The sequence below is a fragment of the Patagioenas fasciata genome, chromosome 1 (genome assembly GCF_037038585.1).
Source record: "Patagioenas fasciata isolate bPatFas1 chromosome 1, bPatFas1.hap1, whole genome shotgun sequence".
Taxonomy (NCBI): Eukaryota; Metazoa; Chordata; class Aves; order Columbiformes; family Columbidae; genus Patagioenas; species Patagioenas fasciata.
In genome coordinates, this window is record NC_092520.1 from 208,377,434 (window position 1) to 208,390,461 (window position 13,028).

Genomic DNA, 13,028 nt, shown 5'->3' on the forward strand with positions numbered 1-13,028 from the left:
CCAACAGTTTGACTTTCTGGAGGGCTGGTCTCAGGCTCCCCGCTCTCTCTGCAGATCATTTCCGCAGGCCTTGGACCACACCGAAGCAATCTGCGTCCTACCTTGGCTCTCAGGGTTTCCTTTTCCTTCCAAATAACAATGCTACAGTTTGAAGGTGGGACTTGGCCAAAGAGCTCTGCAGATAAACAACCTCCACCTCTTTTCTGCCAGAATAACATTCCTCTTGAGAGGAAGAACACAGATGCCTAATGGCCCAAAGGAACTCAACTTTCAGTTGATTAAAGTAGAAATGGCCCTTGAAAAGTGGAAAAAAGAGAACTGCATGCCTGGAAATGAACTGAGCACCCCCTAAGCACCCATTGAGAGGGATATTACAGCTTAAACCAGGGCTTAAGTAGAGCAGCCTGCAGAAACGCTGACTCAGCAGACTGCGAGCACAAATCCTCTGACAATTCCCTCTCCCTTGCAGGAACCCTGGGGATGGAGTTTGCCTTCTGAAAACAACTGTCAGCTGCCTCCCAGGATGGATCCACCCGCTGTGCAAGATGCTTCGCAGTCTCGGAGTTCTCCCATGTACGTGTGTGCTGAGGACGTTAGCTATGAAAAGCATTTCTAAAGAGAGTTAGAAAAAGCTACAACAACACTCTCTGGCGAAGGCCACTAAGCTCTTCCAATAAAATATATATATATATATATCCATGTTTTCTTGCTTACCCAGGTCTCCCCATTAAAAAAAATATATTGAAAAGAACCTTCAAACATAGAAATCTAAAATTAGCTACAAAACATCAAGCATATATGTGTACAAACTGTATTTTATAAGCCCAAAAGAAGGTGATTAACACCTCCATTAAGCCTGCTGCAGACCTAGTGGTTCCTGAGCTAGCTGGTGCGTTACTCAGACATCGCGGTGATGGTTTGCAGTATAAAACAAGAGGACAGATGTGCCTGCACCTTCTCTGCTCCCTGCAGCCCCCTTGACTACATTAATCTTCCATTTCAAACAGGATTTACTTTTCCCCATTTTATAAACAGGCTGAGTGGTGTTGTGGATGAGATGTCCATCCATAGCAAGGAGCGAGGCCAACAGCTGAAATCAAGAGGCCATTTTCTTTGCTGAGTTTCAAGTCATGGTCCAGAGTTGATGCAGAAGTGGCTGCTTCCCTGTCCCTCAGCACACCCCTCCATTCCCAACCGTCTTGAGAAATCTCAGCTACAGCCTGATGTTTTTTAGTCAAATACTCATGAATTTCTAATGCAGAGACCCATGATTTCCAGAAGATTGCTCCTAGAATGGGGACTGTTACACATTTTACAAATAAATTCATTTTTTGAGATGAAGATGTATTTTTAAGAAGAAGGTGGGCTTAAACTCTGCCAGGGGAAATTTAAGCTGGATATTAGAAAGCAATTCTTTGCAGAGAGAGTGGTCAGGCATTGGAATGGCTGCCCAGGGAGGTGCTGGACTCACCGGCCCTGGAGGTTTTTAAACTGAGATTGGACATGGCACTCAGTGCCATGATCTGGTCAATGGACTGGAGTTGGACCAAGGGTTGGACTTGATGATCTCTGAGGTCTTTTCCAACCCAGTCCATTCTGTGATTCTGTGATTTAAACTTCAACAACTTCTGTGGATTCAGTATAATTAAATACATTGCTTGATAAAGAGGATCCCTCCCATGCACAGCAATAACCCTGATGCCACCTTTCATCCAAAGAACAAACAAGCAATGTCCATCCCTTTATAGAGCCACAACTCAGATGAGCCTGGCAAGATGGTACAACAGCTACTTTCAGGCATTTGTACAGAAAATATGCCATTGCTCCTCACAGTTGTGTTTCCAGATGCTCTGGCTGATTCACATAAAAACCCTCCAGCATCCCACTGGCACTGTTTGCAAGCTGCTCCCGCTAATAGCTGATTACATCCAGTTAGATTTTAATTCAGAAACAACCTTGTTGAAGTTAAAAAAAAATAAATAAATAAACAAATGTAAAACTAATGTAACTAGGAAGAAATTTAGAGCCTGATTCTCCAAACAAACAAGTTATGTTATTAGATAATTTAAAAGGAAGGTAAGCGAGTATTTCCTTGTGGTAACTTTTATTATTTGTTTAACTAAAGGTCAGGCGAAACAATAAAAAATCTGTTGTCTCAGTCAGTACAAAGGCAGATTTCAGGGCTGGGAATTTGCTCAGTTTTAGAAGAAATAAGTTCATGTCAACAGCCAGCGCACTTTGCCAAGCGCTTCTTTCACCTCTCCCACCTCCCTCTGGGTTGAAGGTTGTTGGCCAAACCCTCTTTGCGGAGTCCTTGTTTTCCAGGCACCTCAACACAGATGATCCCTCTACTTCTGGCACCTTTTCTGTGGCCATTGATTGCAGGAAACAACCGATTTATTTCCCATAAAGTTTGTGGCAAGCAAAAGACAAGGCTGAAGCCTCGATCTAACCCAGCTTGCAGATCATCCTCCCAGCACCAATCTCTGATGGAGATTTTGTGACAGCACCATTCCCCAACCAACCTGTCCCTTCTCTGCCCAAATCTAGGACTGTCAGATCTGCAGCCGTCCCTTTGCTTCCCATTTTTATTTCAAGAACCCTAAGATTTGCATATTTGCTAAGGAAACCCGTATTCCTCCACTAAGAGCTCCCTCCACTCCCTGTTTAATCAAGGACATTTTCTGCCATAGTGCTTTATTTTTGCCATTGTTTCATAGTTTAATTACTTCCCTTCTGAGAACTTAATCTCATTTATCTCCTTGGAGTCAGACAGGATCGTATCAAATATGTAAACTCAGCTGTGTATGATATTCATACAAACAACAGCTACTTCCCTTGGTCTGCACACAATTCTATCACAAGCAATCCCACTTAGTAAATGGAACCCGCATTTGTTAAAGTCACTGTTTATTGCCATTAGAATCTGCAACATTTTACTGTGCAAACTCGAGCTATTGCTAGCTGAAGCACACTACAGTTCACATTGATGAAATTAAAATATTTTTGGATGAAGAATAAATGACCATCTCACAAGAGTCTGAACAAAGAAGCCTCTGACTGAATTCTAATGGAAGGAAACTGTTTGAACAAGTGTTTGTTTTCTGAAATTTAAACAGGTTTCTTGTGGTGAATTGTACTGATCCATACAGTGTGGTACAGCTAAAAACGTCATTTTTTCCCCTTCTCTGTTCTTCATATTAATGAAATATAACAATGGCAAGTGTAGAGTCTTGCATCTGGGTAGGAACAACCCCAGGTTCCAGTATAAGTTGGGGAAGGACCTATTAGAAAGCAGCACAGGGGAAAGGGACCTGGGGGTCCTGGGGGACAGCAGGATGACCACGAGCCAGCATTGGGCCCTTGTGGCCAGGAAGGCCAATTGTACCTGGGGTGGATTAGAAAGGGGGTGGTCAGTAGGTCAGAGAGGTTCTCCTGCCCCTCTACTCTGCCCTGGTGAGACCACATCTGGAATATTGTGTCCAGTTCTGGGCCCCTCAGTTCCAGAAGGACAGGGAACTGCTGGAGAGGGTCCAGCGCAGGGCAACAAAGATGCTGAAGGGAGTGGAGCATCTCCCGTGTGAGGAAAGGCTGAGGGAGCTGGGGCTCTGGAGCTTGGAGAAGAGGAGACTGAGGGGTGACCTCATTAATGTTTAAAGATATATAAAGGGTGAGTGTCAGGAGGATGGAGCCAGGTTCTTCTCGGTGACAGCCAATGGTAGGACAAGGGGTAATGGGTACAAACTGGAACACAGAAGGTTCCACTTAAATTTGAGAAGAAACAACTTCTCAGTGAGGGTGCCAGAGCCTGGACCAGGCTGCCCAGGGGGGTTGTGGAGTCTCCTTCTCTGCAGACATTCAAACCCACCTGGACACCTTCCTGTGGAACCTCATCTGGGTGTTCCTGCTCCGCCAGGGGGATTGCACTGGATGAGCTTTCGAGGTCCCTTCCAATCCCTGACATTCTGTGATTCTGTGATTCATATTCCTGTGCTTTTTGCAGAGTATCTGCCCAGGTTGGTATCTCAAGTGTTGGTCCATGTGCCCCATTGCCAGACACATTGCCGTGACACGTTGTGGCTGCCGTCAGTGGTAAAATTACACGTGTTTTGTTGAAATGTGGAACCACAATCAGGTGACAGGGACTTTTGATGAAATCTGCAGAGATCCTGAACACTGGGATGTTTTTTAACAGATTGCTTTTTCAAGGCACATTGCTTTCCTCTCAGAGTCTGAGGAAGAGGGTTTTATAATACAAAAAATGGGTAACAGAAATGACAGAAAAGGTTCATACAGAAAAGAGGGAAACAACCTCAACGTAGATAACTAGAAGGTAATTTCATTTAACAATGTCACTGATTTTTTAATATATAATTTCAGATTTTTTTTGAAGTGGAAGTATAAAGAGCATTTGAGGAGTTCTTAGAGACACTTGATAATATAGAGTAATTATACAGCCGTGATCTCCAGCATACTGTATGGGAGATCTTCTAACTCCGCTAGTCAACACATGGAATAAAAAACTAAGCTCAAATTGAAGCTTCTGTCATTATTATCCCACACAGAGGTAAGCACTGAATGAGGCTGCCCAGCACCTCTAACTTGGCCAGAATTGCTGCCGGTGGCACGGTAACAGTAGGGGATGGCAACTTCAGAAGAACACCCAAATGCCGACTTGTCTAGTGGTTTGTAACTAAAAATGAATTGGATTAATTTCCTTTTCACCCTGCAGAAATCAAAGCACCCTATTTCAAAATAAATATGTCATCTTCGAGGCCAATTAAATTTTGCAAGCCATGACCAGAGGGATAAGAGAGGATCAAAATTTGGGTTTCACAGTGAAAGTTGACTGCAGTCTTAATTACTAAGACATTTTGGCTCATCTTGATTGCGCATTCCTCAAGATACAAGTCTTTGATGACTGCCTGTTCTGGATCCAGTCCCAGGTGTAGTTGTTAAGAGTTTATTATAACCTCTCCTGCAGAGATGGACTCTTCTAACTTAGGCTACAGCACATTCTGTCTTTACCACAGAACACCCCTGTTCAATCCCCAGCTGATATTACACACATTCACCTGTTAAAATATGCATGGGAAAAAGCAAATAATCAAAGCAAAGAACATAAAGCAATGGTAAACTGATGAGACTTGGGGAAAGCAAAGCAGCGTGCCAAGTATAGACAAGTCGTTACAACTTCAAGATGTCTTTTTCACTCCAGTGCCAGTCTATGTGTCCCACCCTATACAATTATTTGCTATTGTTTCTTCCTATGCGAGATCACCTTTAAAACAGTAATTAGGGGATATGTTTGTTTAGAGGAATGCAAATGACCGCTTTGCTTCCGGGCATGCTTAGCATGCCAATTTAGCCTGGAACCACACCTGGCTACCAGAATATAATAATCAATGAAAAATAAATAGTTGTGTACAGTTTCACACAGAATGTAACACTTGCCTCCAACATGGTTTATGCATCATTCAGCACTTAACACATTCTTCCAAAGAGGGAAATATCTCAGACAAGCATCAGTGCTTAACCATTTGAGAGCTGGTATCCTACCGCAATGACGTCTTGAGTGAGGTGGGACCATTCTCAGTTCCCAGAAAGGAAACAAAAGGAGTTGATCACCACCTTGACTCCCAGTGAGCATCTTTGCCTTGTCTGGCTCTGACCAAAGAATTCGCAAAGAAACTGGGCTCGCTGCCTGGTTTCATTCTCACCATGGGTTGATCAAACATCCATGTGCTGCATCCCACCACAATGTTTCAGCCTGTGCTGGTCCCCTGTTCTGTAGGGCACCCAACAACAGGTTCTGGTACTAATCTAAAAAACTTTTACACTAAATTAGGCTTATGCTACCCCGAGGAACATTTGTCTTTCTACCAGACTCAGTTATTTCAGCAACAGCTGTCGGACGTGACAGGTTTAAGAGGCCCAAAGGGACAGGAGAAAAGACATCTCAATGGTCTGGAAGAGCCTCTGGAAGGACAGCAGGAGGGGACACAGTATGTGTCCCTGCAAAGTTTTGTTTTTTCTACAGAAGTTACTATTAAAGGATTTTAGTCCAAGAAGGCCCACAAGCACCACCACAATCCAAATGATTATTTCAACCAATATCAATGTCCTTGCCACCACGAAATCTGCTGAAAAACCTGTTTCTTCATGAACACTTTTCCCACAGACCTTAAGAAAACACTTCCACCTCTCCATGGGCAGAGAACTTTTTTTTGTACTTCATCATTGGCAGTGTTGCAAACACAGTGCCAAAAGACCTTGGTAAGAGACAGTTACAAACCATGTTGGTTAAAGATACTCCTTTGGGGCTAAGAGATGCACACACAAATGGGTTTATACCACACAAATCACAAAGCACATCACATCAGTGACAGTTTGCATGTGGCCTTTCTTCTCATAGCAGACAAGTCAGTTGTTTGAGGAACCCAAATGACTCCAACCAAAGGAAACTGCAAAAATAAAATGGAGTTCTTCATGGGACAACTACGCTTTAGACATCTTACTGAAATAATTTGGCTTAGAGCAGCACCACAAGCCAGAGCCTGGACAAGAAGGTGTTAAGGTATCTGGTGAGGAGTGACAGCACTGAAATGGCTCAGCCTTTCCTAAGTCAGAAATACCACACACAAATTACAGAAATCACAGCGTTGTCTACTCGGTGGAATACATCTCCTCAGGGCATTCTTTTCAAGCAGACCACAGCATGGTAAAGGTCAGCATTGTTTACAGACAAATCCATTTTGTAATACATGGTGCACACTGTGTTCTGGATGAGACAACTTACACACAAAAGTAGCTTCCTCGGATTGACACAAATCCTCGTGGGCATCTCGCTGCAGAACCGGGAGGAAGGAACAGTGCTGGTTCAAGCAGCAGATTGCCCCACATTGGGCAAAAAGGACCTGGGTTAGCCCATGATACAAGCACCAGAACCCCCATTCCTCTGCAGCCCCGAGTGCTTATTGATCCCTGTTTAATTGAGTTTTGACTCAGGGGAGATTCGAGCCCTTGTTCGTACATTTTCAAACCTTTTTCCAGCCAGGACCATGACCACCATCTGGCCTTGAGTCTCAGCCATAGGGATGCACCTCTGATGACATCTGAAAACCGCTTCCTCGAGTGCAAGAAGGATCTGCTACATAATTTCACTGATCTTTTTAGGGCTTACCTGTAAATTCCACTACCTATGACATGCTAAAGGCAAATTCAAACAAGCTGCGAGCTTGCAAGGTTCACAGTTCCTGTTCACATTCCTAGCATTCGAGAACACTTTCATGGGTTTTTTTTATATTTTAAGCGAAGGGCACAAAAAATGCAGCAGGAATTAACTGTTTGGGAACCTTTTTCCAGCATCCATGTTGGTGAAATCTTTAATCTTTTTGTTTTGCTCCCATACCTCCTCCAATCCCCCTTACTCCTAGATTACTCAATCATAAAAGCATCCCTGTGGCCATGTGTCATCTTTAAATATATTTTCTGTTTAGAGCAATGTGTGTGCATTATGTCTCCTAGGGAAGGGTGGATTACTACAAGTGTGATGATGCCAAGTGAGGACCATTTTTGTGATGTTATAGGATAACTAACTCCTATTGGCAGAACTATGGAAAAGCTTCTGGTCCCACCATAGCAGAGCCTACACAGCTTCTTTGATCAGCAATATAGTTCCTCAACATCATCAAAAGTAAAAAAGGAGAAAGTGTGGGGAAAATTGTTTACAAAACAGCAAGATCAAGTGCTCATGATGTTCTGCTTTATTTTTAATATAAGGAAAAAGACTGCTCTGCAAATTAGTTTTTAATTAACTGCTTTCTCCCAGCAATACTTATGGCTCTGTATAACAGTGCCAAGTACTGATATTTATATAACTCAGCAATGGTTATGATTTCCCTTCAAAAGTGTTATTTCAGCAGGGCTCTGCCACCATCCAATGAGCCCAGGGGCACGTGTGGCTGCAGGAGGGTGCTTGGGGAAGATGCTCTTTTAGGATGCTCAAACGCAAAGTTGAGTCTGGAATAGGCTCAGAAAAATCCTCTTTTCTGAGCTCATTTCTCCATGCTGGAGAAGGGAGACTGGTCAGGACCAAAACAAAAACACAGACACCAACGCTCTCAGTGACACCAACAACTCTCAGTGACACCACAGTGCTGGAGGCCAATTCAAAATGCTGTGAGCTCCAGCACTTACTAGGAAAAAAACCCATATATCTATCTACAGGGATTTTAAGTTACATTGCTGTGTCGGAGCTGGCCCTGCCACTGGAAAAAAATTAAAGTACCTGCCTATTCAAATGGCCAAAAATAATTATTATAAAGCTGTTTCCAGAATAAGTTCTTGGACTTACGCTCTTTCATTTTCCTAAAAACAAAAAAGAAATCATGACAGCAGTCAGGGAGCTGATTCCCCCACCAAAACCCCTCCTTTTGCTCTGTTTCCAGATTATTTAATGTCCTTGGCTATAGGTCCCTGTTGTGTTTCACCCCCATAGCATCAGTGTGTTACTAAAATCAGCTCTTCCTACCTCTCAGTTAAACAAACTTCACAGCGGCACTTAATACTAAATGAAGATAAAATCTGGATTATGACCAGGATTATTACCAAATCAAGCACTCTTTTCACTATTACCCCACTCTGAAAAGTCATTTTTTTCTCCCATCACACTCCCCTGTAAATCATTATGTGCCATGAGAACACTTCTAGCTACAGAGTACACATGAGGAATGACAAAAATATTCTCTAGGTGCCAAAGGGCGTCTATAAAAAAGAACCCTACTCAATTCTGCTTAGTAAAAACAGATTACGCAAAACAAGCATCTATATAGGCAGAAAATTAAACAAGCACCTTTTTTTTAATACATCAAGAAACATACCCACAAGTAAATAGAAGTTAAACCCAGACAAATGGGAATAATGGTTTATTTTTTTTGGCAGGAGTATGAGGGATGATTTCTCAGGTCTAGTGAATAAGTAGGAGACTCTCACGAAGCCTGGTGACCTTTCTAACCACTACGTGTTAGTCAAATCCAGTTATCAGGATCTACGCAGCACCCACAGCTGAAATAACACAGCCCACTTGACACACAAGGTCAGACCAGGTGAGTGACTTTCTCTTTCCAGAATTAAGCACGGAGTTTAAAGAGAGGGTTTACCTAAAGTCTAGTCCTTAATGAACCCAAACTTTTGGGCAGTTTGGGTCCTGCTTGGTTTTGTGGGTTTGGGTTTGGTTTTGTGTGTGTGTTTTTTTGTTTGTGTGCTTGTTTTGTTTTCTTTGGGGTTTTTGTTGTTGTTGGTTTGGTTTGGTTTTTTACAAGAGAGTCCTACAGAGGTTTCCAAGAGGATGCAAGAGGAAGACCAGCAGCACGGTGAGCTGAGTTGTCCCTCTCACACCAGACAAATCTCTCCCAGAAGATGGAAGAGGCACGATGGAGGGCAGGCTGGCCACCCTCACACTAAAGATATTTCTCCTTTACTTTGTTTGCTGGAGATAAACTGCTCTGTTGGGTGTAGAAGACCCACACATGGAAGCTCCTGAGGTGCTCTGTGTGCTAAATAAGCCAAACTTCCTACCATTATTCTACAGTTTATCCTTCGAATGCCACAATCCAAACTATCCCGACATGTAAACTTGATTAAAAAAATGCAATCTACACTGAAGAGAGTTTAAACCCTGTATTTTGAGATGCTTCAAGGTTTGTATTATTTCCAATTTGCTGCCTTCAGGCAAGCAGAAAGCCAAGAGGGATCAAAGTGCTAACGGAGGCAGACCCAGCGACTTGGTTCTGGGAGACAGGACTGAAATTTCTTGCTTTGTGGTCCAAGACAGCGAAGGACTGGAAGGAAGATTATGGTTCCAGTATAAGTTGGGGAATGACCTATTAGAGAGCAGCACAGGTGAAAGTGACCTAAGGGTCCTGGGGGACAGCAGGGTGACCATGAGCCAGCACTGGGCCCTTGTGGCCAGGAAGGCCAATGGTACCTGGGGTGTATTAGAAGGGGGGTGGTCAGTAGGTCAGAGAGGTTCTCCTGCCCCTCTACTCTGCCCTGGTGAGACCACACCTGGAATATTGTGTCCAGTTCTGGGCCCCTCAGTTCCAGAAGGACAGGGAACTGCTGGAGAGAGTCCAGCGCAGGGCAACAAAGATGTTGAAGGGAGTGGAGCATCTCCCGCGTGAGGAAAGGCTGAGGGAGCTGGGGCTCTTGAGCTTGGAGAAGAGGAGACTGAAGGGTGACCTCATTAATGTTTAAAGATATATAAAGGGTGAGTGTCAGGAGGATGGAGCCAGGCTCTTCTCAGTGACAACCAATGATAGAACAAGGGGCAGTGCATACAAACCAGAACACAAAAGGTTCCACTTAAATTTGAGAAGAAACTTCTTGATGGTGAGGGTGACAGAGCCTGGCCCAGGCTGCCCAGGGAGGTTGTGGAGTCTCCTTCTCTGCAGACATTCAAACCCGCCTGGACACCTTCCTGTGTAACCTCATCTGGGTGTTCCTGCTCCAGCAGGGGGATTGGACTGGATAAGCTTTCCAGGTCCCTTCCAACCCCTGACATTCTGTGATTCTCTGTGATTCTGTGACTACATATGACCAGCCCCCAAGAGCAGAAAGCTGTCATCTCCTGTATGGATGCTGCAGGCGTATCTGTGACATAGGATATTTTATAGCTGGCAGTATCGAAATTCATGAGGTCTCCTAATGCCCTTTAATCTCTTCGTCAGGGTATTTCATTGGGATCCAGATCTCTCTCCTGTGCAGATGCTTTTAAAAATGTCACTCAAGTCCACCTGAGACATGGATGTGACACAGTCAGTACAGGATCAGATCTCTAAAGCTTGTAAGATTCCCCTGGGTGTAAACTGATGCAAAGCACAACACTCTACACTCACTGACATGCCCTTTCTGTTATGTACTAAATCCTCCACAAATCAGCCTGCTAATGGCTGTTTACCTATATCAGCTACTCTTTGAGCATAAACAGCATTAAAAGAGAACAAATCAGACTGTGTCAAAATAAAGTGAATAAGGTGTTTCCAGCTTGAATAGTTACTTAACACTCAAAACCAGGGCAAGAAAAACAATGAAAAACTGCCAGAAATACTGACATCAATATGCCATTCCCAGAGCAACTCACAATTATTCCAAATATATTTGGTTCTATTGAGAAAACAGATCTCGGGTAAGAGTGTGAACTATGTCATCATAAGAAAGAAAATCAAAAACATATGCTTCTTAAGAAAGAAGGAATTCCAAACAAAGTCAGCAATTCAGGGCCCTAACAGTAAATCAGAGCCAAGAGAAGGGAAAATCTCTATGTGCCAACCCCATCCTTTCGGGGGGAACTTTGGTAGTAAACTCTCTGCCTGATCTTTAAATTCTAGAAGGACAATTGACTTAGTTCCAGCAGCAAGACCTGGGAGGAGAAAACACCACATTGTAAGATGCAGACCACATTCCCCATCCTCTCACGGACGTGGGCATTTGGATTCCCTTGTTCCAGCTGTACAGCTACATGAAGGGATGGAGAAGGGACATGGAGAGTCCCTGGAAGACTCCCTCTCTGCAGGGTGGACTCTGGTCTGAGCCACGGCAACCTAAGTCAGCAGTAACACCATAAAACACCCGCTGTGCCCACCCACCATCTTGAGACAGGATGGGAAAGCCAGGATCCTGTGTCGGCTTAGCTCTGGTTGAGTTATGGATGGAGGAACTACCTGTAGAAGAGTAAAGCTACAAAGGATGTGACCAGGCTCATCACAGTGGTGCCCAATGATAGGATGAGGGGCAATGGGCACAGACCGAAGCACAGGAGGTTCCATCTGAATATGAAGAGAAACTTCTTTACTTTGAGGTGCTAGAGCCTGGAACAGGCTGCCCAGAGAGGTTGTGGAGTCTCCTTCTCTGGAGACATTCAAACCCACCTGGACACCTTCCTGTGTGACCTGCTCTGGTGAACCTGCTTTAGCAGGTGGGTTGGACTGGATGATCTCCAGAGGTCCCTTCCAGGCCCAAGCATCCTGTGATTTTGTGATACGTACCCATATGGGCTACTTTTTTTTTGCTATTGCGGTTCAGGAGGCACTGGACACCAGGCAAGGAAGTCACATCTAAAGCCCTCTGTTCACTCTGCATGACTGCACAAGGCAAAGCCCTACAAATCTCACAGACAATCTCAGCTTCGGCTTCTTTCCACTTCTGCTGTGGGCTGAGAGTCTCAAGGGAGCCTCGAAGAGTCACGTAACCAAGTTCAACAACTATGAATTTTCCTATTGACCAGAATAGCATTAGATCATATTACCCATGTCTATTTGTTAACGATGAGCGCTCGTTTCCCCATGCTGATGCCACACGGCCTGGATGCATGTTTTGTAAACCATAAATGGCAAGAATTATGCCTTCAAGACATAAACACTGTGGGACACGCAGCAGCTCCACTCAACAGCTATTGTCTCACGTGTCCAAAAAACACAGAAGAAGTTTCAAACTTCACCAAAGGTTTCAACTTCCCTCCCATCAACGCATTCGTAGTAAATATAAAAGCAGACAACCGTCGCTATCACAGTAACATTTTCTCTTTAGCGAGGGAAGAACTGGCATTTCTATATGGAAATGCCAATAAAATCTGCATCTCTGTGGATCGTGCCACATCCACATATTTGTTGTGACTCACACATGAGAGCACTTAAAAAATAATGAAAAAGCCTTTTCCTCTTCTTTTTCAGTTAGGAATCCCCTATTATCCCTTTTAAGGGCAAAGCTGTGAACAGCCACTCTTTTCTGTTCTAATTTCCAAGTTCACAGCAGACACGGGAGTGACCAAATTGCTCTGGAGATGCCTCCTGACAAAATGCATCGTGCTACATATTGCTGCTGCGTATGGACTCTTCTGATTTTGGTGGAGGGGCAATAAAAAAAGTCTTAAACAGCTCAAAACCAACCCCATTCTGATGTGTACTTTTCAAAGAAGTACATCAGCATGTGTTAACTATTGTGCTCAGCACCTGGTCCACCAAGGTCTG

The 13,028-nt window shown here is 43.9% G+C and overlaps 1 protein-coding gene across 3 annotated transcripts in view; it reads right to left on the reverse strand.

Moving 5' to 3' along the window:
* The window catches only part of CAMK1D (calcium/calmodulin dependent protein kinase ID), a 236,709-nt gene that overhangs the window by 118,422 nt on the left and 105,259 nt on the right, over positions 1–13,028 (reverse strand). The gene's annotated exons all lie outside the window — the stretch shown is intronic.